Genomic DNA, 26,174 nt, shown 5'->3' with positions numbered 1-26,174 from the left:
GAACTATCAACTCTTTTACTGACTTGGCAGTTGGCACAGTTGAAGATTTATGTAATTAGACTAGTTTTGGGTAGGTGGGGTTTCGTCACCAAATCCAAAATTTGCTCAGCCTACGGTCTCGCACCTCATAAATCTATAAACATACTGAACTTCCAAGTTTTTATTCTGATTTCAATTACGGTACCTAAAAAATGTGATTTTGTGTTTCGAAAAAGCCTATTTAAATTCCATTCATTTGCGACATCGTTATTTGCGGAACCTGAGAAAATACCTGTTCAAGTGCGTCAGATGCGACTCTTGATGGCCATCTGCAAAATATAACTAAGATAGATGCGTCATTTGCGGACCTATGGAAGTGTTACGTTCAATTGGATTCTATTCGATTCTTTATGAATCCACCTGCGTTGGATGCTTATAGTATGGATGTAAATGGTTATTTATACTCTACGATTATTAAAATATCAAACTTAAACTTACTCTAACATAAAATTTATACTGGTTTACTGTTCAAGTATAAACGTTACGTGGGAATCAACTGACTAGAGTTTTAGTTGGTTTTTGGGTTTGCAGTAAAAGCAATTTTAAAGGGTTGAACACTATTGTGCAGTACCTACAGCGTGCTTTTGAACCTATGCATCAATGCATTTGAACCCATTTATGCTAATCTCCCCGCGTCACAATCGCAGGTTATTACCAAGAAAGAGTATTATCCCCCCCTCTTAGAGCCGGGCCTTACATGACAATATGCATCCTACCAGATTAGATATTGACGGTGTTAGAAGCATTAGTTATGTAATGTCAATGACCTTAGTTAAAGGACCAGGTGATTGTGAATTCTATTTCTGGGATTATCATACAAAGATTGTCGTTCTTGTGTTTTGGTCTGGGAATATCATACAAAGATTATCGTTCTTGTGTTTTGGTCTGGGAATATCAAAGGAAGATTATCGTTCTTGTGTTTTGGTCTGGGAATGTCATACAAAGATTGTCGTTCTTGTGTTTTGGTCTGGGAATGTCATACAAAGATTGTCGTTCTTGTGTTTTGGTCTGGGAATATCATACAAGGATTGTCGTTCTTGTGTTTTGGTAAATAAAAACACTTTTATGTAAATATAGAGCAGCCGGTGCTCTGTAAGTGGTATTCAAAAAGTTCATCGTTCTGCTTTGATCGGTAAGATCTTTTCCAAAGAAACAAAGTGCACTCACGTTCAAGGATGCAGTTCAATAAATTTCCGAGCTCTCTCGTGGCTAAGCGGTTAGGGTACGCACCTTTGGCGTGGGAGACACGGGTTCGATTCCCGGTGGGAGCTCATGTGGTTCGGACTCCACTTAATCAGTAGGTTCACGACTCATATAGCCTCGCTGCTGAACGGGGCGCTAAATTATAATTAACTCAACTCAATAAATTTGCAGGATTTGGAATTGTTGCCCTAAATATAGAACCAGCTTGATGGAGACAATTGAAAAAGGAAGAGAGAAGAACGTATGAATTGATTTATACTTCTCATGTCAAATCTTTAACATTTGTTTTGTTAAGATACAGTTGGTGTGGTTGTTTGTTGAATTTTAACGTCCCTTATGAGCACCGAAACAATACGAGACGTGAATCTACAGTTTAAGGTGGAATAAAAATCACCGTAATGGGTTCAATTTTTTTACACTCTCCTATCTGGAATCGAACACGAAACCGCGTGAATCAAAGGAGCATGAACTAGCCAGTGTCTCTGTATTATGAAAACACTAATAATTAACTGAAAGGAACATTGAAAAGGCACAATCAATTGTACGAATGTAATGTACGAATTTATATTACAAAAAGCATTTACATAACTTCACAAAAGAAAAGTAGAATCAAATGTGAATTTCTCGAACTGAATCTTCCTTTAAAAAACTTGTACCTTCCTTTTAATTATTAGAATATAATCTCAGCTCCTAAGCACGCTAAAAAGATATCGAAGTTACATTTGAGCAAAAAACAATTACCATAAAACATCTATTTGAAAGTGTAATGACTGAAATGAATTATACTTTGCTTCCCTTCCAAATAAATAAATCTATATTATAAAATTGAAAGTGACTATTTTTGTAAGTTAATTTCGTGAACCGCCAGACTGATCTCGATCAAATTTTAGACGTAGATGCGGTTCTGGCCTGGGAGTGTTTTTAGCTATTTACTTTGACGGTACAACTTAGGGGAGGGAGACATAGAATAAAATAAATAAAACTTAATAACTCTTGAACCACCTGACCGATCTTAATCAAATTTTCCATATAGATGAGGTTCGGGACTGGGATAATATTCATCATTTCACTTTGACGGAGCAACGTATGGAAGGGGTAGGTGGAGATACATGTAAAAAAAAAAAAAAAAAAAAACGAAAGTGGCTGTCTGTGTGACTTCAGTCTTGAACCACCTGACCTATCTCGATCAAATTTTCAACATAGTTTCGGGCCTGGGAAGTATTAATCTATTCACTTCGACGATAGAACTAAGGAGAGGAGGTAGGAGGAAAGATATATAAAAATAATTAAAACTTAATAATTCTTGAACCACCGGGCCGATCTCGGTCAAATTTTCAACCTAGATTAAATTCGGACATGAGATGATTTTTGTCATATCACTTTGACGATGTAACTTAAAGGAGGGGAAAAAACCTTTACAAATGATCAAAAATGATCTATATTAGTGTCAAATCTAGAGTTTTTGAGGTAGCTGACATGAACAGTGACACTTCTGATGCCACTTAAATCCAAATTGAGCCCCGCAAAAATTGTGGGAGCGGAGGGGATATATATATATATATCTATGCGGGACTCAATTTGGATTTAAATAGCATCACAAGTGTCACTGTTCATCTCAGCGACCTCAAAAACTATAGATCGATACTAATATCGGTCATTTTCGATCATTTGTAAATGTCGTTCTCCTTCTTTAAATATATATATTCTAATTCATTCTTTTCGGGGTCGTTGAGATGAACAATGACACTTCCGATGCCGTGGCCTGCAACATGGAGAGCAGAGGGGATATATAAAAATCATCGAAAATGACCAATATCAAAGAGCACTTTAGTAATAGTAAAAAGTGACTGACTAACGAAACATATTATTATTATTTTTTAATTTAACACAGCCAATCGGATAATTGATGCTAGTAAATAAATAAGTAAATAAATAAATAAATAAATAAATAAACGATTACAGCCGATAAGCGTGAATCTGGAAGAATCTATTTTCCGAAATCTAAAACAAATCACGTAGATTGTTCATTCCTTGTTCGAGATTGCCCATATTACATTTTCCGTTTTTCTTTGTTTGTAACTAACTTATACCATAACAGAAATTCGTACTACGAACAAATTACACGTAGGTATATGCCCTTGTGCCTCGTCTCGAAGACTTCTAAGCCGCGGTGGCTTAGTGGCAGAGGGTTCATCCATGATGCGTGGGCCCTGGTTCTATACCGGCTTGAGCCAAGTGGGGTTTGTGGTGAATAAACACAGTGTGTGAGAGTTTTCTCGTAGTTCCCTTTCCCCCAACTTTCATTTCACCATTCCATTCATTCTCTTTATCTCCTTCTCTTTTAGCCTATACGAGATAACAGCCGACACAAAACTTAAAGATTTCATTGAAAAATAGGGGTGAAGGTGCTTTCTTTCTCTATGACTCCAAATCGATTTCCGAAAACCGTTTGTCGCTAGCTATCACCGTTTTTTAGCTATAAGCATTGCTGTTGAAACCAGAAGTGGTTGATTTCACAATATCTGGTTTAACTTGAATTTTTGTCCAAGAAGTTGAAACATATACCTGGGAGGCTTAATCGATTTCCAAATACCGCTTGTCGCTAGCTATTACCGTTTCTGATGTATGCCCATTACTTTTGAAACCGGAAGTAGACAATTTCTACCACTTCCAGGTTAAGTATAAGGTTGCAAAGGGATTGGGATTTAGTATTGCAACTCTGAACCGATTCCCGAAAACCACTTTTCGATATCTGTTTCCGTTTATGCTCTATGAAATTCAGTTTTGAAACCAGGAGTAGTGGTAAATTTTTACCACATCTGGTTTTAGTAGAAATGTACAAATGGAAGTTGAATTGATTCCCGAAAACCGTTTGTCGCTAGTTATCACCATTTTTGTTACAAGCGTTACTGTTGAAACCGGAAGTGCTCCATTTCAACCATTTCCGGATTAAGTAGTAAGTAGTCCAATGAGATGGACCCTATCCCAGGAACGCTGAATCAATTCCCGAAAACCTCTTTTCAATATATCTTATTTTTTTTTCTATGAAAATCAATATTGAAACCTGAAGTAGTGGTAAACTTTCCCGAAATAGGTTTCAACTCCATGGACTACTTTCTACTTAATCCGGAAGTTGTTGAAATAGAACACTTCTGGTATCAACAGTAATGCTAATAAGTCAAAAACAGCTATAGCTAGCGACAAACGGTTTTCGGGAATAGATTCACCTACATTCTTATATTTCTACTAAAGCCGGAAGTGGAGTAATTTACCACTATTTCCGGTTTAAATACTGATATCCAAGAAGAAAAAAACTGTTAGAGATATCGAAAAGCGGTTTCCGGGAATCGTTTCGGCGTTGTCATAGTCCCCTTTTACAACCTTCGATTAAATCAGAATCGACTACTTCCGGTTTCAAAAGCAATTTGCATAAATCAGAAACGGTAATAGCTGGCGACAAGCGGTTTCTGGGAATTGATTCAGCGTCCTGGGAATATGTTCCATCTGATTGGACAATCTTCGACTTAAACTGGATATGGTCGAAATCGACCACTTACGGTTTCAACAGTGATGCTTATAACTCAAAAGCGGTAATAGATAGCGACCAACGGTTTTCGGAAATCGATTGATTATCATAGGGAAATAAACAACCTCCATCTCTAATTTTCAACTGAAACTGAAAGTGATAGAAGTTCTCTACTGCTTCCGGTTTCAAGATCTTTTTTATATAGCACTAACGGTGAGAGATATCGAAAAACGATTTTCGAGAATCGATTTAGAGTCCCAAGGATATGTTCCATGTATTCAATATAGCGTAGTATTCAATTTGTATAGTTTTGAAATGTATTGTAGTTTCACATAGTTTTCATCACTTGTTTTTATCATGAAATGGTCTATTAAACGGAGAGAAATATGTATATAAGGGTGGATGTTGAAGAAATAACTTGAGAAACATTGTATATGGACAATTAACACCATAAATCCCCATTAAGAATTTGGAATTCTTCCAATTTTCGACACCCCAGTATGGTGAAAAGAAAAATAATGCCATCTTGATTTTTCATTCGTTTCTTCATCCCCTTCCCCGATTGTGTGCTCGCCGAGGGATTTCATCCCTCCAATGTGACGGGCTTAAGGTCTAAGATGCTGGTAAGGCCCATAACTCTGTACAATAAATAAATAACCGAGATTTAAGACTTGGGTGAATTATTGTTGCCTACCAGACTCGTGAAATTTGTTGGGGTGGGTTTCTTGAAGCTCGTCAAAAAGTACATTATTGCCATGTGTTTCGTTTCACCTTGAACATAAAAGTGCACTTCTTGTATCTTCCACCATACAAATTTTAGTCAAAATCGGATGACTCTCATTTCTTAAGGTCATTTCTTGCCTCATGGGCAACACTAATTTCATCGATTGCGAACGATACATACTATTCTTGTGATTGGTGTTCTTAATCAATGAAATGACTAAAATATAATAAAACGATTTAATTATACCTAGGTACATAGGCGTAGCCAGAAATATACAATAGGAGGGGATACATAACAAATATATTATTATTATTATTATTATTATTATTATTATTATTATTATTATTATTATTATTATTATTATTATTATTATTATCTTCCTTCCTATTGTGTTTCGTACAATAAATTTTCACTTTTTTCCCTGCCTCAAGCAATCGTTTATACAGTTTCTACGAGCTTCGGTTACGTTTGCACAATTAGATCAACTCAAATCGGTATAAATGACATACTACTAGGGACGTACACAAGGGGTGTCGTCGTAGTCCGAACACTTCAATCCGAAATTACCACTTTTCTGTAAATTTAGTCTAATATTAGGGGTGATTTTACAAATTTGAAAATTATTTATCTTCATATTGAATTTGGACCCCTACTCCGAAGTAAATTCCTGCGTACGATACGTGCCAGCATACTACAATTTTTAATTTCAGTAAAAATTCCTTCGTTTTCTTGCCCCCCAGGATATGTATATACTCTACCAGTTTATATTTTCTAAACATTTGGAATGATTTATCGTCATATGTATAGATTAACCTTTTTTTCCAAGATTTAAATAAAACTGAAATGTATTCCATTTAAATACAGAATGTCAATTCACCTAAGATAGCCAAAGTTTGTGCGCTCTCTACTCAGACAATGCCTTCCTCCACCAACGGTTGTGCTCGATGTGGCGGCCACGAGTCTGGACTATCGCCCTGCAACGCAATTGCCACTGAAGCATTGCGCGTAGAAGGTGTGTGAGGGGAATTGTAGACCACACCGCTTGACGAGCTTTCCAGAGCTCTCTATGGTACTGGGACGCCTTTGCATGAGTCCTTGTTTCAGAAGGCGAAACGCGCAGAAATCCATCGGCAACGCATCTGGTGACTCTACAGATTTGGACGAGAAGGTTATAACATACACACCAGTTTCCGTAGCCATACGCCGAAAATACGCGACAGAACTCCGAGAATTGTAGTTGGATGCTTTGTCCATGTGGATTCACACCTTCCGGGTGTCCCTTCCATACAACTGTGGAATGTGCCTTTTGTATAAGGGTTCCATGATGTTCGTTTGAAAGTAGGCTGCATTTACCTTGTCCTCGGAATTCACACGATGCATTGGCAACTTCCCACTGGCGCAGAAACCTGCCAAAACCACGAAGCCTTTCGAAACTTCTCGCGACATTCACGGACGAACTCGCCCGACCCTTCGCATCATCTGGTGAATAAAAATGGTACTGGGCTTATTGGTGTCATCAAAGTAGATCCTGGCTTCATCCAGAGTGACAACTCACTACAATTTGTCACCTGAGAGGTACTGTTCATACAATTTTCTTGATCTCTCTTGAATGTGCCTTGGTGATAACTTATGACCCATTGCCTTATGTCGTTTTCTCAGTCGCAAATTGTCCTTGATGATACGACATACTGTGCTATCACTCACACACTGCATGAGATGGCAATTTTGCTTTGGGTGGGTGGGTTCTCCTTCACAGCTGCTGCTCTGATGTTTCTCACAACGCGTGGTTTCCTGACTGGACATGCCCGTTTCCTTTTCACTTTCACGACTTGATCTTGATATTTAGGGCCGGTGCTTTTACAGCACTGGATTACCCCTCCTACTATACCCCTGCTCATATTGTTGCCGCTTGCCGCACACATTTTCACAATCACTGACTCATTGCATTTTGCATCAGAAAATGCACATATGTGACTCGCAATAAGGTGTAACTTTATCAAGCGAAACCTTATTGTGAAGACATACTAGTTGTTCACCACAACTTCCACACTGCGGTATACGTGACTCACTATTGAATTCACGGGCAACTGACTTCTGGTTCCTTCTACTACGCTGTGTTCGTAATCAGCTCTGTAAAATTGACCACCTTAGGTGACGTGACCTTCTGTAGTATATGAAAGACTCACTGGGAGGGGTTACAACACCCTTTCGATACGCCACTGCCTAGGTATATAACATGTTTAAACGGGAGGTGTTCAGTAATAGAAAAGATCTTTTCACAAACTGTCTTTATTGCATTTTCAATTTACAAATTGTGGTTAGGTCATTATTAGGTAAGTACGTGTAGGCTCAGAAATATGTCTCCATCATCATGAGACGTAACAAAGTGGAATAAAACTTTATTTGGCAAGCCTGTACACGGGATTGAACCAGAAAACAGAAGTCAGCACGAATATCGAATGGCAATATTTAGTCCTATACATATGAGCGTTGGCATTCATTTATGAAATACTAGCTGAAATGCCCGGTGTGCACAGGGAAATATAGTTACGGGAAGTGCCTCGAGCTATACTTGAACTTAATTTCTCCTTCCTGAGATATTTTATTTTTGACATAAACTTTAAACCTCTCTCCATTGAACCCCGCTCCTAGGATCGGCACCCCCAAAAAAATATATATAGGCGTGCTACAGCCTTTTCCAGACTATGATGTCCTCGATGAATTTACATAGAAGAAACTTATATACTGTATTGAGTTTCATCTTCATAACATACGGGGTTCGAGAGATATTCTCCCGAGTTCGATCCCCGGTGGTATTCGTGTCGTTCGGATACACACTAAGTTGTAGATTCACGTCTTACATAGAGTCGCTGCTGAAAGAGACAGTATTCTATATATGACCTCACCTCGTAAGATATTATGATTTTGCATTACTTTTTACCCCCTTATTCCTTTTTGAACCTTTTCCTTCCCCTTTTTCTCCCCACCCCGAAGGATGCGCACTAAAAAATTCTAAATAATCTACGTTTTCTTCCAGACTACAATATCTTTAATAAAGTGTCTAGGAAGGATCTTGTTTCACCAAGGTCTTAAGCTTTGACTTTGAATATCTCAAAACACTCCCTCTTCAATATCTTTAGAAAAAATATATATTTTATAAGCCCATTATAGTAGTGCCGACATGACAAATATCAAGATGGCACACCAGGGGCATCGTGCCCAAAAATATTAATCCTGATCGCTGCATCACCAAAAATCACAAAAAAGCACTTTATTGCATCTTAAATACCATTTAGTATTATAAACTTTAAAATTAATTTTACTAACAAGAGATGTATCAGTACTCGAACGGGAGAATCCAAATGAAACCATGTAAGTAATATAAATTATTGAACACAGAAACCGTGCTCTCAGCCATTCACCTGAAAAATTCTGCGTTTGGTGACAGGCACCATCTTTGTGTTCGGATATAGGGTGAAACACTCATCTTTTATAACTTTTAAGTGAATAGATATATAACGCTGGGATTTTTCACGTACAAATATCGGCAAGGGGACATTTTCTGGCATACTCTTCAATACCCCCAAATTAACAGTGGTGTCAACCCAACACAAAGTTATATTTTTTTCAAACGACACTACGTCAGGTTATTACAAATGTTTAATCTACATTTAAAACAAAAAACAAACAATATCACACTTGTTGTTCAGTGTTGCAAGGTAAGGAAGCTACAGCATCACAAACACTATAAAATATAAACATTTTATAACCCTCTACAAAAGTAATAACTCAAGTGAGACGGACAGGACAATACACATCCAACATTCGTTAGTGCAGTATACTACTGTCATGGTATGATGTATTTCGAATAAATACGAAAAAAGCTACAAGGATTTGAAAATTTGACTTTAAAAAGCTTTATTTCAAAACGTCCTCAGGAAAGTATCACATCTAATTATACAGATTAGTTGCAAAAGACGTAACGATCGTAATGCTGTTTACTGCAATTTGATATTTTAAACACTTTTAAAGATATTATAATTATTGTTAAGGTTGTCAAGTCAGTTGAAAATCTTGTAAATGCAAGAACTTGTAATTACACCCATCAGAAACTGTTGCAGAGGTGCCAAAGAAAAATAGATATTCAACGGTCATTTTCAAAATTTCTTGCAACTGCGTTATTTTAATATTTCCAACTTTAACAATAGCCATTATATCTCCGGAACACTTTAAAATATCAAATTGCAGTAAACGACGTTATGATCTTTACGTCTTTTGTAACTAATCTATGTAATTCGATATGATACTTATCTCAGCACTTTTTCGAAATAAAGCCTTTTTTAAAAAGTCAAATTTTGAAATCCTTGTAGCTTTGTTCGCATTTATTCGAAATACGTCATAATATGATAGTAGTATACTGCTCTAACGTACGTTGGATAGTAATGTGAGGTGGAAAATTTTCCGCTGTATTTTTCCGGAAAATTTTCCGTTCTAAAATAATATCAGTAATCAAGTAACAATTCCTCAGGAATCGTACAATTGATGGAATTCATGTATAGAAATGTTGAAAAGTGAAAAATCGTTTAAAGAATCTGAAAATTTTCATGGCTCAGACAATTTTCAGTACTATTTATGAACAAGTTAAACAATTTTTCATGAATCGAAATATTTTCCGTCTTATATGGAAAAATTGAAGAACTTTCTAGGAGTCGGAAAATTTTCATCATTTTGAAGCAAGAAGTAAAACAGTTTTTTGCGAATTGAAAAATTTTATATTGCTCTGTAGAAATCAAGTGAAAGGAATTTTGATGAATCGGAAAATTTTCATCACGATGTAGAAACAAGTGGAGAAAACTTCATAAGCCGGACAATTTTGGATATTATGTTAGGTGGAAAATTTCCTACTATATTTAACTGCACATAGAGCTACAAAATTGAATTTCTGTAGAAGAAAGTTAGTCAGCAACAAATTATAATTTTCCAATTAGCTTTCGGGAACCGGAAAATTTTCTAATATTTCAAGTTGGAAAGTAAAATTTTACACAGAGTTTCTCTCTCTCTCTCTTCCTCTCCAAGTTCCGTCCGCGGGTAGCATGCGCGTCTTTCGCATGGAAAACCTGGCTTCGATTTCCAGCGGGAGCTCATGTAGTTCGGATTCCACGTTAATCAGTTGGTCCCGTCTTATATAGTCTCGCTGCTGAAAGGGACGTTAAACTCAAAATCAACTCAATTCAATTTCTCTCTGTCTCTCTCTCTCTCTCTCTCTCTCTCTCTCTTTCTCTCTCTCTCTGTGTTTGTGTGTGTGTGTGTGTGTGTGTGTGCAAAGTGCAGAGAACATACATCGAGTTCGTAGACTACAAATATCCCATTCTATTATTTGAAATTTCAATTTATTAAGAGTCATGAATATTTTCCGATTCATAAAAATATACTCCACTTATTCCTACATCGTTGTTTGGCAGTAAAACTTATTCGTAATAAATATTGTCTAAAAACGTTTCATGAAGTAAAAATCTAATGATTCTTCATTTCAAAAATGTTTCAAAAACTTCAATGCGTTCTTCAATTAAAATCCACGTTTGATCTTACAATACTAGATTTCTTCAGTGCAATACGCATAAGACGGTTTTCTCATAGCTTTACTACTTTCATAGATTTACATAGGTCTACTGCAACATTTATAAATAAGTAGATGTAATATAAAGTGTCTACTGTAAATTTTTGATTACCCAAAATTCGGGTTTAAGTAACTCATGAAAGCTAATACTGACCATTTTCTGGAAATAAACATTTAGTTATTCATATATTCATTCAGAAGAGAAAGTGAAATATAACTAATAAGAAGCTAATTGTGTAGTTGTTCCTCCAATAAAATAATAAAACAAACATAAAAAGCTGCACTATTAGCGCTGCGTTCTAAAAGCAACAAGTGATTTCATTTTAATTTACAAAAGAAAAAACATATTTCTTATATATACCACGTAATAATGGTAGTTTTATAATACAAATATCCAATACAATACAAATACGAGTGTTAAATATAATAAAATCATTTTTTTCTTATTTTCTCTTACAAAAATAATCTTCATAAGGAACTTTTGCGTAGTTGTTTCATTACATAGACAGGCCCACATGCGAAGAAATAGTGGAATCTCCTGTTTCTGAAATTGATAAATTTACAAAAGTTTTATTTCTTGTTACATTTTAAATATTGGAAAGGGATATTTGTTCTCTACGAACTCGATGTATTTCCCTGCACTTTACACACATATGTATACACACAGAAAGAGAGAGAGAGAATGAAACACTGTATATTTTTACTTCCCAACTTGAAATATTAGAAAATTTTCTAGTTTCCGAAAGGTAATAGCAAAATAATAATTTGTTACTGTCTAAATTTTCTCTACAGGAATTTAATTTTATAGCTGAATGTGCAGTTAAATATAGAGGAAAATTCTTCGCCTAACATCACTATACATAATATCCAAAATTGTCCGGCTTATGAAAAGTTTTTTCACATGTTTCTACATCGTGATGGAAATTTTACGATTCATGAAAATTCCTTTCACTTATTTCTACAGAGCAATAAATTTTTCAAATTCACAAAAAGTTGTTTTACTTTTTGCTTCAAAATGATGAAAATTTTCCGACTCATAAAAAGTTTTTCAATTTTTCCATACAAGACAGGAAATATTTCGATTCATGAAAAATGGTTTCACTTGTTTCTACATAGTATTGAAAATTGTCTGAACCATGAAAATTTTCAGATTCTCTAAACGATCATTCACTTTTTAACATTTCTATACATGAATTCAATCAATTTTATGAATACTGAAGAATTGTTAAATTATCAATGATATTTGTTAAGAACGGGAAATTTTCCAGAAAAATGTAGAAGAAAATGTTCCCCCTTACATCACGGATAAACAACAATGTAGGAATAAGTGGAGCCTGTTTTTATGAATCGGAAAATTTTCCGAGTCAAAATTTTCCGGAAAATTTTCATCACTGTACTGGACAGACAATTTTTCGATTCTTGAAAAATTGTTCCACTTGTTCCTACATAGTACTGAAAATGGTCTGAGTCATGAATTTTTTTCAGATTCTTTACACGGTCATTCACTTTGTAACATTTCTATACATGAATTCAATCAATTTTATGAATACTGAGGAATTGTTACTTTTTCAATGATATTTTTTAAGAACGGAAAATTTCCCGGAAAAATATAGAGGAAAATTTTACACTTCACATCAGGCTAAACGACCATGTGGGAATAAGTGGAGTATGTTTTTTTGAATCGGAAAATTTTCCGGAATATTTTTATCACTGATATTGGATGTGTATTGTCCCGTCCGTCTGACTTGAGTTATTTCTCTTGTAGATGCCTATATATTTTTTTTTAAATTTGTGAATATTTGTGATACTGTAGCTTCCTTAGTTTGAAACACTGAACAACAAGTGTTTTATTGTTTGTTTTTGTTTTAAATGTAAATTTAAAATTTGTAATAACCTGACGTAGTGCCGTTTAACTTTGTGTTGGGTTGGCAACACCGTTGATTTGTTGGTATCGAGTAGTATATGAGAAAGTGTGCCCCTGCCGGTGTTTGCATGGTGCAAAATTTCAGCATTCTCTATTCATTGGTTTACAAGTTACAAGTATGTTTCAGGAAAAAAAATGTCCACCCTGTATATATTCCACAACTTCCATGGCACTAATGTCGTATACAATTTCTGTGACTTTACTTTATCCTTTTCAATATATTCCATGCGCTGTGCAACTTGAGTTATATGAACCTAATTCTATAAAGGAGTGCTCCATAATATTATGAATTGTAAACATCCAACACGTTGTACAGAGTGACTCATATTTTAGGATTTAAGTCCAGCGTTCTTTAAGGCTGACATGTTTTAACTTGCGTAATAATTCATATTTATTTTTTTCAACACGTTTATCGTTCAATTGTATTATTGTTCATGTTTGTCTGTTATGTTTTGTACGGAGGTAATGCTTGTTAACTATTCTAGCATCAAGTCCTTTCGGAGAACATTGTACTGTTGTTTGTTACGGATACTGGTTGAGCATAAATAGGGGCGATGAATGTTTTCAAAGTCGGCGCTAATCGTAGAAGAGAAGGAAGAAGACAAAGGGTAAAGAGTAAATTCACACCGATCTTGTGTATGTATTTTATTTGGTGAACTAAGAGGAAATGTTGCATTTCCATTTTCCATTATCCATTCATTCCATCAGTTCATTTTTTGTTATAATCGTTTCCTTTATGTAACATACAATTGGCAAAAATTACTATTTTAATGGCATGATACAATATACGCAGAAGAAAAGTAAGACTTGTATATATAAATAACTGAAAGATAGTCTTAGATACATAATCAAAAACAATATAAGTAAGAATATATCTTCCGAATCTTGTAAAGTTTATGCAAGGGCGTAGCGAAGGAGAGAGTCCAGGTGGGAGCCCCCCAAAAGATTTTCGACCAAGTACTTTGGTCCTTTGAAGTTTGTAATTTTTATCGGAATAAACATCGATTGCCTTTCATGTACTATATCTCAAACCAAAAAAATCTAAAACGTTTGCAAAAGTGTGAAAATCATACCTAGAATGGTGTGGGGATTCCTTTTGCGTCCAAACTAGCTTGGATCCGACAGAGAATGGACGTATACAGCTCCTGAATCGTGATGTGTGGAATTTTGCACCATTGTTCCTCCAAAACATGCTGCAGTTTCGTAAGGGGTACTGGTAGAGGGTAATGAGACCGAACATGCCTTTCTAAATCAAACCACAATGGCTCAATGATGTTCAGATCTGGTAATTGTGGGAACCAGGGGGGGGGGGGTGATAGCTCCTGGACATGCTCTTCAATCTACGATTTCACCGTTTTTGCAGCGTGACAGGGTACCAAATCACCTTGGTAGATGCTATCACCATCAGAAAACAATATTTGGTCCATGGGTAGAACCTGGTCTCCCAAAATGACCTCATACGCCTTAGCATTCATCATTCCATGTAGGACTATCATGTGACTTGCAGAAAACCACGATATCACTGCCCATACTGTAACAGAACCACCCCAATGCTTTACAGTTGGGAGCAGTCTGTATCATAGGCCTGCGACTTTATTCTCGATACGTAAACATGACCGGTTGTTGGAAACATGGTGAAGGTCGATTCATCGGACCACATTACGTGTTTCCACTGCTCATGAGTCCACGCCTTGTGGTCCTTGCACCACTGGACACGACTCTCCACATTTACTACTCTGACTAGAGGTTTAGCGATTGCGGCCCTGCCATGAATTTTCATTTTATGAAGTCACCGTCGCATTGTTTTCGATTGAACAGGATTCTGTAGGCCGGAATTGAGTTCAGACGTAATTTTCATTGTAGTGGTCTTCTTTCTAGCTGCTACAATCCGTTTTAATGCCCCCCCGTCCCTATCTGACAGAATTTGTCTTTCGACCACTATTGTACTTTGCAGACGTCGTTTGCCCATGAATTGTGTATGCCCTCGTGACATTGGACACAGTGCCTTTCGATACCCCCACGATGTTCGCCACTGTTGCCAGTGAAGCTCCAACCAGAGGGGCACCAAGGATCATGCCTCTTTGGCAGTCTGTCAGGTCGCCCATTTTACCGCACTACTTTTACACCACGACACTCACAGGTGAACTGGTTACTGTTGACGGAAGAGTAAGGTCCACATGACACAAGGAAAACAAAAAACGATCGGACGTAAGACGTGTTGTACAGTGAAGGGCCAAACCTACGTGTCCTGTATGAATTGTTTTTAGATTTTTTGTCTACCCGATATATATATATATATATATATATATATATATATATATATATTAATGTCGAATTAATAGTATTTGGGGTAGCTGAAACGATTAGTTTCAGCGAAGCCCAAGTTCAGCCGAATGGACCTGGAAACAAAGGAGCACAGGGAGGGGGAATCCATTTTAGCTCGGTCCAGAACCTCGCATCTAATGAGGCTACAACCATAACCAATTTTAAATTCCTATTCCCATTTCAATCATGATATTTTATGTCTCAAGGCAACATTCATTTAAATAAAATGGAGTTTTCTCTTCTCCCGATTAGACCTCCTAAAAGCTGAAAATATTCACTTTTCGGAATTTTCCTCTGGGTTAGAACCGGAATGCTACAGTCATACGAAAGCTGACCATGGGGCCCTACTCGAAATGTCCAATAATTTGGTGGCCAGAACATGTCCCTTAAGAATAACATGGAGAATATTTTCTCCTTCCCATTAGATCACTAAAAACACAAAATATTCACTTTTCGTAATTTTCTTGTTAGTAAGTATCGGAATGCTACGATTTTTCAGTTGCCCATAAAACCTCAATAAATTTAGATACTTTCATTTTTGGTAATTTGCATCTATATGCTATCGGAAACGTACAAGGATACCAAGTTTGAACTTTTAATTCCAATTCTAGGTACCTAAAACAGAAGATTTTATGTCCACAAAAAACACCCATAAGAATAACATGGAGAAAATTTTCTCCTCCCATCAAACCTCCTCAAAACTAAAAATGTTCACTTTTGGCACTTTTTTCGTCGGTCATTTCCGGAAATGAACAAACATGCCAAATTTGAAGTTTCCACGTTAACCAGAAGTATGCGTTATTTTCTGTCAGTAAGTCAAATAAGTCGATTGAAAGTAACGGCAGTCTTTTAAATAAATATTGACAACAACGCATTTTTATTTTCCAACTTAGTAAGAAGTTAGTAACTTTGGGACGAAGCCCCACCTAGCAAAAACCTGGACTAATTACATGAAACTTCAACTGTGCTAACTGCCAAGTCCACAAAAGAAGTGATAATTTACAGCAACTAGGTAACTAAGAAAATGTTAAGTGAAGTAAGTCAGTTGAACGTATCGGCATTTTTCTAAGTAAATATTGCCAATAAGGCATTTAAATTTGCCAGTTTATTGAGAAGTTTTTAAATTTAGGACGAAGCCCCACCTAGCAAAAGCCTAGAGTAGTTACATAAACCTTCAATTGTGCCACGTGCAAAGTCTATAAAATAAGTTAGAATTCACAGCAACTGGGTAACTAAGAAAATGTTAAGCTAAGTCAGTCAATTAAACGTAACGACAATCTTCTGAACAAGGCCGTTGCCAACTTGATCAGAAGTTGGTGACTTTGGGGGAAAGGCTCCCCCTTTCTCCGTCTTAACGACCCCTGCTGAGACAAAACTTTCGGTTAACCTTTCCGGCCCTCCTGAATAAGTCATAGTCCACAGAAAAATTTTCTGGGTACACCCCTGTATGATTATTTAATTATATTTGTCACTATTTTATTTGTCTGTTTCGTTTCTATGCAGTTTGGATCTACGCAGTTTGGACCCTACGCAGTGTGGATCCTATGCAGTGTGAATGCTGCGCAGTGTAGATCCTACGCAGTGTGGATCCTATGCAGTTTGGATCCTACGCAGTGTGGACCCTACGCAGTTTGTATCCTATGCAGTTTTGTTCCTACGCAGTTTTGACGCTACGCAGTTTCGGTCGTATACAGTTTTGATCCTACTCCGGTTTTTTCCTATGTAACTTCAAAAAAATATTATTACTTAATATTCTGTGATTATAAAATAATTTTTTTTTTATTGTTCGATCATATGACCTTACCTGTTTTGTATCCTACGCCGGTTTCAGTTTCGGTCGTACGCAGTTTAGATCGCAATGTGGATCCTACGCAGTGTGAATGCTACGCAGTGTGGAACTTACGCATGTAACCCGAGGGAGAAACATGACGTCTCAAAGGTTGTCGTCCATCTTGGTGACCGCGATCTTTTAATGAACTTGTTTATTTTAAAAAGGCAACATGGGCATGTGGCATATTAAACGATATCCTCGTTCGAAGAGAAACCCAATGGTAAGGTTATTTTTCGAAAACCTACAACAGTTTTGAAGTTGTGAATAGATTTATGATATGTTATATGTGAAATGCTGTGAAATGTACGTAGTTTCGAATTGAAGGATAAAGTAAAAAAAACAAGCTTTGTAACACCTTACGTTTTAATAACCTGGAAAAAAGAAATTCTTCTTTCATGCTGTTTCCAATATTGAAGAAATCACCCTTTCTCGTTCAACAAAAGTGGTATAATAATGATTTCAAGCATACCTCAATATTGTACAGCAACCCAGGTCCCATTAATGAAAACAGATCCAATGAGGTTTTCGCACCATATTCCAAACATTACCTTACCTGCACCTTACATCCTTGATGCATGTATCCAATTAAGATTTGTATTAGCCCAGTACCAAACATTTTGGTTTAGAATATCACCTGTTACATAGAAATTTGCCTCATCACTAAAAAAAAATGTTATGGGAAAGCACAGGGTCCGAGCTATCTGGGCCAAAGACTACTGACAAAACTCCATTGGTCTATTAAAATCATCTTCTGATAGTTTTTGTTTCAATTGTAATTTTTAAGAGTGCCAGTTTTCGCTTTTTAATATTCTTTGAACATTTTTAACACTATCATTATATTCACTTGATAGACGTAGCACACTCTTCGTAGGACTTTTCACCAGTACACCCAACACAGCTGGTGATTTGTCTGGATCAGTTACATTCGTGGTCGTCCTGATCGAGGTAAATCATCAACATTTACCTTTGCCATGAATTTGCGGATTAGTTTTCGTACAGCACTGTCTGTCACCGGCTCGCGATTAGGATGTCGCTCTTTGAATACGGATGTTATTGCTCAAATGCATCCTCCAGCCAAAAGGAAAATTTCGATTCTTTCCACTCGAAATAGCCTCCTGCTCTACCTACAAGGAAAATCTAAAGACATAGTCGGTTCCCGTCTATACAATGTTCCACACAACAAAATTTAAGTCTAAATAATAACGTAATCTACCCTAAATCCATTCACAACTTGAAAACCGCTCCAGATTTTGAAAAAAAAAAGCTTTACCGTAGGATTTTCGGTACTGGGTAAAATGTTTGGTACTGGGCTAATACAAATCTTAATTAGATAGATGCATTAAAGATGCCAGGTTCAGGTAGGGTAATGGTGTGGTGTGGTGTTGAATATGAGGCGAAAAACTTATTGGACCTGTCTTCATTGATGGAACCTATTAGACCTGTTTTCATTGATGGGACCTTCGATACTGCACAATATTTTAAGATATGCTTGAAAACACTGTCATTTCACTTTTGTTGGACGAGGAATGGTGATTTCATCAATATTAGCAACAAAATGAACAACTGCCGCATTATGGTCACAATGTAATCGATTCCTTAATGAACACTTTCCCGGTTGCTGAATAGGTCAGCATGGACCAGTTGAGTGCCAGCAAGGTTCTCTGAATTGACTCCGTTGTATTCTTATCTTTGGGTGCACTTCAAAGCTATTGTCTACCAGTGTAAAATTATTGACATTGGCTACTTGAAAAGGAGAATCATTTCGGCCTGTGAACAACTATCACCAACTACGCACAAGCACTGGGTCTCACGGTTAAGGATATGCATAGAACAGAAATGTGGGCGTGCAGAACATGTTATGTCATAGTAATTGTCTCATGTGTGTTAGCTCTCTCTTTTCCTGGTTACTAAAGGATACGTAATGTGAGATGTTACAAAGCTTGTTTTTCACTTCATCTTATAACTCAATTCGAAATTTCACACAGCAAATTTACAGCATTTCACATATAACATATCCTAAATCTAATCACAACTTCAAAACTTATGTAGGTTTTGGAAAAATAACCTTATCATTGGGTTTCTCTTCGAACGAGGATGTTGTTTAATATGCCACACGACCATGTTGCCGATTAAAATAAACAAGTTGATTCCAAGATAGCGGTCATCAAGATGGACGACAACCTTTAACACGTCATACTGCTTCTCCTTCGCACCACCTTTGATCATGATTGACTTCACATCGACTGAATTTACAGTTTCTCAAATATTTAGCCCGGTCCAGATTTTGTATTTCAGTTTAAAAATATTATCTTTCAATTACTTCGGACGTTTGGATATTTTCCAATATGGCGAACGAAAAAACTGTTTGATTTTAGTACATCATTTAAATAATCTTTGATCAAAATGTATGTCAAATTTTAACTTGTTAATAATTTCTTCCTAAGTTCAATAAAATTTTAAATCAGTTTGATGGAAGTTTTCGACGGCTCTAAGTTTATCTCTTTATGTTCAACCATAGCAAAGATATTGCTATTTTTATCTGGGTATTGTTCATTTGACACTTCCAGCAGCCATTTTCCAATATGGCGGCGAAGATCACGTGGGATTTCAGGGAACTTTTAGTATGTTGTTTAGAACATCATTCTCAACATGTGTACCAATTTTCATCTTGTTACTAATTTGTTCCTTCTTTTTGGTAATTTGACTTCAATGCAAAGGCTAAAATACGAGATGTGACGCAGTAGACCGATGGTCTGATTTGTAGGTCTGATGAAAAAATCGCCAGCCAACCGAATGCTAGTATATATATATATATATATATATATTGTGTGTTTCAAAACAAAATAACACCGACAACGTTTGGGAGGTGATTCCAGACACCAAGATAAGGCAAAAAGTTTAAACCAATCTGGGTGCACAAATGATTCCTTTCTAAACTATTGGCTGGCGAAAACATGACAATATTAAATTTGAAGGCTCATAGCTCCAAAACTATGGCACCTACTGTAGTCGGGTCAAGACTTCACTTAGGAACTAATATCTGCCCTATCCAAAAATACATTTTTCAGAACCTTGCGATACTCGCCCAAAATTTTTTATAGAGGGACTTTGGCTAAAGGCATATAATCTGAACTACTCACCAACTACCTGTATAAAAAAGGTTGCGTGAGTACCTTAGGATTCTGAATCTTGGATATTTAGATAGGGCACATATCAGTTCCTAAGTGAAGTCTTGACCCGACTTTAATAGGTCCAATAGTTTTGGAGCCATGCGCCTTCAAAGTTTTTTTTTTTAAGTTTTCTGCAAAAACGAATCATTTGTGCATTTAGGTTGGTCTATACCTTTTGTCTTATCTTGGTGTCAGGAATCACCTCCCAAACGTCGTCAGTATTGTTTTGAAACACCCTGTATATATATATATATATATATATATATATATATATATATATATATATATATATATATATATATTTACGACCTAAAATATTCCCGAAATTAGAAAAAATGTGACAAATCTAGTTACGCAACAATGTACAAATGTCAGGAACCTATAAAATTCAGTGAACAACAAAGTGCCCCCAGGGGTCTCATCATAGGGTCAAAGGTGCCAACTTGAAAATTTCAAAAGGAAACCCCCTATTTTTATTGCAGGTTCTGATTCTACAATTGAAAATAAGCAACTTTTGCTTGAAGCACTTTTTCGTTATTCTACCAGATTGCGCTGTAATCTAAAAAAAATGAATATCATCATACTGGCGTCTTCTAACTTTGCGACCTAAAATATTGCCGAAATGATAATAAATATGACAAATATAATTACGCAGCAATGTACCCATGTCAAGGGTCTATTAAATTCAGTGAACAAGTGCCCACAGTTGTCCTATCAAAGGGTCCCTGGTTCCAAATTGAAAATTGCAAATGGAAACCCACATTTTGTTTTTGCAGGCTCAAATTTTTTGGTTGAAAATAAGCAATTTTTATTCGAAGCACTTTTTCATTATTCTACGAGATGGCGCTGTAATTGCAAAATAACGTCATCGTAAGATTATGTATAAAACAGATGCTCAAGATGAATGCAATTTGTAATTCAACATACGCAGTCTGATAATCTAATTCTTGGCACACTCTTTTCTACATCCTAGAGTCAGTAGATCCACCTGCTTAAATGCTTCTCAAAGTTCAGTTAAATTGTAACGGAGGGGTGACAGGCACACCTGGACTCAACATAAAAACCCTAACTTCGTTGAACACTAACTACACTCCGTTTCACATGACATTCGAGAATAAAGAACGTTGTCCTGTCTTCGTTCCTGGAACCTTGAGTTACTGTTACCTTAGCTGTGGGATGCGTAACTACACATCAGCTTTACCAGCCACGTGCTGTCTTCCTGTTTTTCGCGAGAACTTCCTTATCGTGAGTACCCTTGCCTCTCACTACTTGGTTGTCTAAAATTGGCAGATGAACAAAATATAACTGGTGTTTCACAGCATGTGCTCAAACTGCGCACCTTTCTTGGTCTGAAAGTAAGCAATTCGATGGCAAAACACAAATACTGCATTCCTGATGACGTCCAATTCACTAAGTCCAACTTCATTAATAACAGTTTGACGAAGATTATCCAAAGTGGTTGGTATTGTTTGGTATACTAAGATTTTTAGATAAACTCAGAAAAATAGTCTATTGGCGATAAATTAGGTGAACAGAGAACGAGCGGGCCATTCTACCTCGCCTCTTTTGCCAATCTGTTGTTTAGGAAATTCTGTGTTAAGAAGTTCCCACATATTTACACTGTAGTGCGGTCCTACACCATCTTCCTGGAACCATCTGTGGGCAAAATTGTCTTCTACAGTGTCTCTCATTGCTGGATCTACTTGATTTCCAAGCATTTCCTCACACAGTTCAGAAATCAAATTGTCATTAATAAAAATGGGGATCAGTTATTGTATTGTGAGGTGAGGTGATTTTTGTTTAGCGTCCCGTTCAGCAGCGAGGCTATATGAGACGTGGACCTACTGATTAACGTGGAATCCCAACCACTTGAGCTGCCGCCGGGAATCGAACTCGGGTCTCCCTCAGTTATTGTATTGTTTAGCACTGCCGCTCACATATTCAACTTTTCAGGATGTAGAATGTGTTTGAAAGGACCAATGAGATTGCTGTCAAATCAAAATTTGCATTAATATCTGTTAATGTAACCAGTTAGGTGGAACGTGGTTTCATCAGAGAACACAATGCTGGTAAGGTAAACAGGATCATCCTTGATATGTTTCATCATATCTTCACAAAATTCTACACGGCGTTCAAAGACATCTTCATTCAGTTGGTATATCAGATGAATTTTGTATGAGTGAAACTTTATTTCCTTCAACGCAGACATGTGACTAATCTCATGTTGTTCAGAAGCTTTATGAATAATAAGGTGAGTATTTTCAACAAATGACTGCAACATCAAGCTGTTTGTCGCCGATTTCGGTCGACCAGAAATGTTACACCCTTTTCTTACGCTTGTGCATTCGGTAGGAATGCTGCCTCATTTCACTTCCCGCCAAAGACTGTACCATCAAGTCTACACCTCCTCTTGGTTGCAACAGGGTGTTGGATGAATTTACGATCGCTTGTCCTGCCAGTGACGTAATAGACCCATAATACAAAGCCACTTTCCGGTTAATTTCCTCGTTGACGGCAAACTTCGGTTTTTCAACATCAGCCATCGATTTGGTATCGGGTCCGGTCTCGTCCCACGACGGATTTTCGGACATCAATTTCACATCTCGAATGAACAATGAATCCGCTTCCCCCGTGCTTTCCTGTTCCTGATACTCCATCAAAAAAGAAGTGGACTCCTCCTGCTGCTGAAAATCCTTTTCCTGGACTCCTTCACCCAATATTTGTGCGTCCTGATTCTCTAACTTTTGCAAGTCCTTAGATATTCCCTTCTCAGGTGGATAATACTTCTTAAGCCGGTCTATAGAAAATGAGTCTATCTTAATCTGTCCTCTAGGTGTTCGAAACTTAACATAATAGCTGTTGTCATGTTTTTTGGACACAATTTGACCAGGTCCAAAATACTTTCCCGAGAAAGCAGCACATTGTCCTCGTTTTCTAGACAGATCAAAAATCCAAACCGCTTCACCCTGCTTGAATTCTTGTTGTATTCGCTTCTTGTCGTAAGACTTCTTGGACGTCAGATGTCGGTTGTACAAATTTTCTTGGCCTTTTTCGCGTATATATTTCATTCGTTCCAATCTGTCTTGGTTTTCTGAAAATTGACATTCCGTACCCAACATGGCGGAATGCAACAACCGAGGAGAAAAGCCGTGGAGGAGTTCGAAAGGAGAATATTTCATGCTCAAATTGCACGTGACGTTATAGGCAAAGGTCACTTCTGGTAAAAGTTCAATCCAACGTGATTGGTCAATTTTGTCTAAGGCGATCTTCAATTGCTGTTCTATATTTCTTACTGCGATTTCTACGCTCCCAATAGAAAAATGCCCTTGAACGTCAGCGAAATGTATTTGAGTCCCCAGTATTTTACATAACTCCTTAAATAATTGACTGGTAAATGCAACACCTCTATCACAAGAGATTTGAGTTGGTATCCCATACTTCAATATGACGTTGTCATATATGAAAGCACTAACAGAAGCTGCAGAAGCATCTGGTAGAGAACCAGTAATACAAAAACGAGTTCCTTCATCTATGACTATGATTAGAAATTTGTGGCGTAAGATATTATTACTAGGGTAGGTCCCACCAAGATCCACATAGATTCTAAAAAAGGATGAACGCTAGGATGTGTCTGAAGACTACCGAACTGTTTTCCACTCCTCTTTTTTAGCAATTGACAAGTCACACAAGATTGGCACTTATCATACACAAATTTTTTCATATTAGGGAAATAGACAGACTTTACTAAAAGGTTGTATGTTTTCGAAAATCCACCATGGCACGCACCCAGTTTCCCACAATGCAGTTTCTCAAATACAATGTCTCGCAATTTCGTTGGTACTGCTAACAAAAACTTTACCGAATGGTGTCTTATTCACTTTGTATGCCACATTATTCTTCAAAACAAAATACGATGCCTGTCTTTCATAGGCTGGGTCCTTTTCTGCTCGATCCTCCAAGTGATCAATAATTTTTTTCAGTACTGCATCTTCTCGCTGTTCTTTTGCGATATCAATGAGGTCCATGTCTTCGATTAGGAAAATTCTCGGGTCAGAGGCACTCTCTTCTTCATCTTCCTTGTCGCGACTATGTTTAACAAAGCGACTCAAACTGTCGGCTTCTGTTGTCGGTACCTTTCACGTGGGCGATGGTAAAATCGTAACAATCAATCTCAGACATCCAGCGTGCTAATTTACCTGTCAGGTTCTTACTGTGGCGAAGAAACATAATAGCTTTGGAGTCCGTATGAAGATAGAAATGTCGACCCACCACGAAATATCTGAAAGATCGCAGGGCATACAGTAGAGCCAAGAGTTCCAAATAGTACACAGACAAATTTTTTTCTGAAGGTCCAACTGCTCGACTGGCATATGCGATCGGTACTAATTCAGCTTCAGGATCGTCTGAAATAGGTTGTTTTGCTACAGCTGCGAGGCCCTTCTTACACGCATCGGTGTAGATATGTAGATCCCTCTCTGGTTTGTATGCCATCAATGTTGGGGCTTCCAAAATTGCTTTTTTCAGAGCTTCAAAAGTTTCTTGTTGCTGGGTTCCCCACTTAAAATCTTGGTCTTTTCGAAGCAGAGTTTGAAGAGGATAAGTGATTTCCGAGAAATCCTTAACATACCTTCGCAAAAAGGAGCAGACCCCTAAAAAACTTTTTAAATTCTTCTTCGTGCGTGGACGTTGGAAATTCTGAATCGTGGCTAACATTCGATCCGACACTTGCACTCCAAATTTTGATAAACGATGTTCCAACACTATCAAAGAATAATGTGCGATCTTTGTCTTCTCGGGAGACAATTTTAGTCCCCGTTCTCTAAGTTTTTCAAAAAGGACCTTGCACCAATGCACCATCTCGTCTACAGATGACGCGATAATGTAGAAGTCGTCCACATAATGCATAATATTTGTATTTGGAACGCCTGCTAACGTCAATTTGACCAGTCTATTAAGCGCTGCTGCGGAAGAAATGTGTCCCATAGGTAGGACACAATATTGATAACTTGACATGCCTGGTATCGAGAAGCCTGTACACTCTTTCGACTCCTCTGTAATCGGAATTTGGAAGAATCCTTTGGTCAAATCGCTCGAGGTATAAAGGAGATGTCCTGCCATACGATTGATTATGTCATCCACCGACGGTGTCGCAAAGTTCGAAGGATGGGACTGCTGATTTAGACCCCTCAGATCACTTACGAATCGGAACTGATTATTACGCTTCCTAATCAGCAAGATGGGGTGGTTCCAGGGCGAGATTTTTTCCCTCAGAATCCCTTGACGAAGCATCGTGTCTAACTGCTGCTTGAGTATTCCACGGAGATAATAGGGCACTGAGTAGGGCGTCTTATTCACGGGTGTGGGATCGGATAGACGAATTTCATGAAGGTAACCTCGTGCGAGTCCTCTGTCCTCCTCAGACCAACTCCAAACATCAGGAAATTCTCGTATGAGACTGTAGAATCTTTCTTTGTCTTCTGGAGGTAGCTCGGGGTTGACGTTGACACGACTAGGGTCACAAAGTCGCCTGGACAACTCCATCTTCTCCGGGGACGGTAGGTCCTCTTCTACCGACGAAAAACTCCTCTCCTCACGCTCCTCTGGGACCTCCTCAAAATCTTCAGCATCCACAAGGTGTGTACCTTGTCGCAGTTTGATCTCCTTAATGGTGGGATTCGTAACATACACCACGGGGCATCCTCCATTCACTATCGCACATGGAATAAAAATGTCCAGTATTTCTTCTATCCGGCGAGAGGGTGACAATAATAACTTCTTCCCCGAAATATCCCAACAACTGCGTAGCTTCACCAGA

The sequence above is a fragment of the Thermobia domestica genome, chromosome 4 (assembly GCF_964235325.1).
Source record: "Thermobia domestica chromosome 4, izTheDome1.hap1.1, whole genome shotgun sequence".
NCBI classification, from domain to species: domain Eukaryota; kingdom Metazoa; phylum Arthropoda; class Insecta; order Zygentoma; family Lepismatidae; genus Thermobia; species Thermobia domestica.
The sequence above is the reverse complement of the archived record's forward strand: the minus strand, read 5'-3'. Positions refer to the sequence as shown.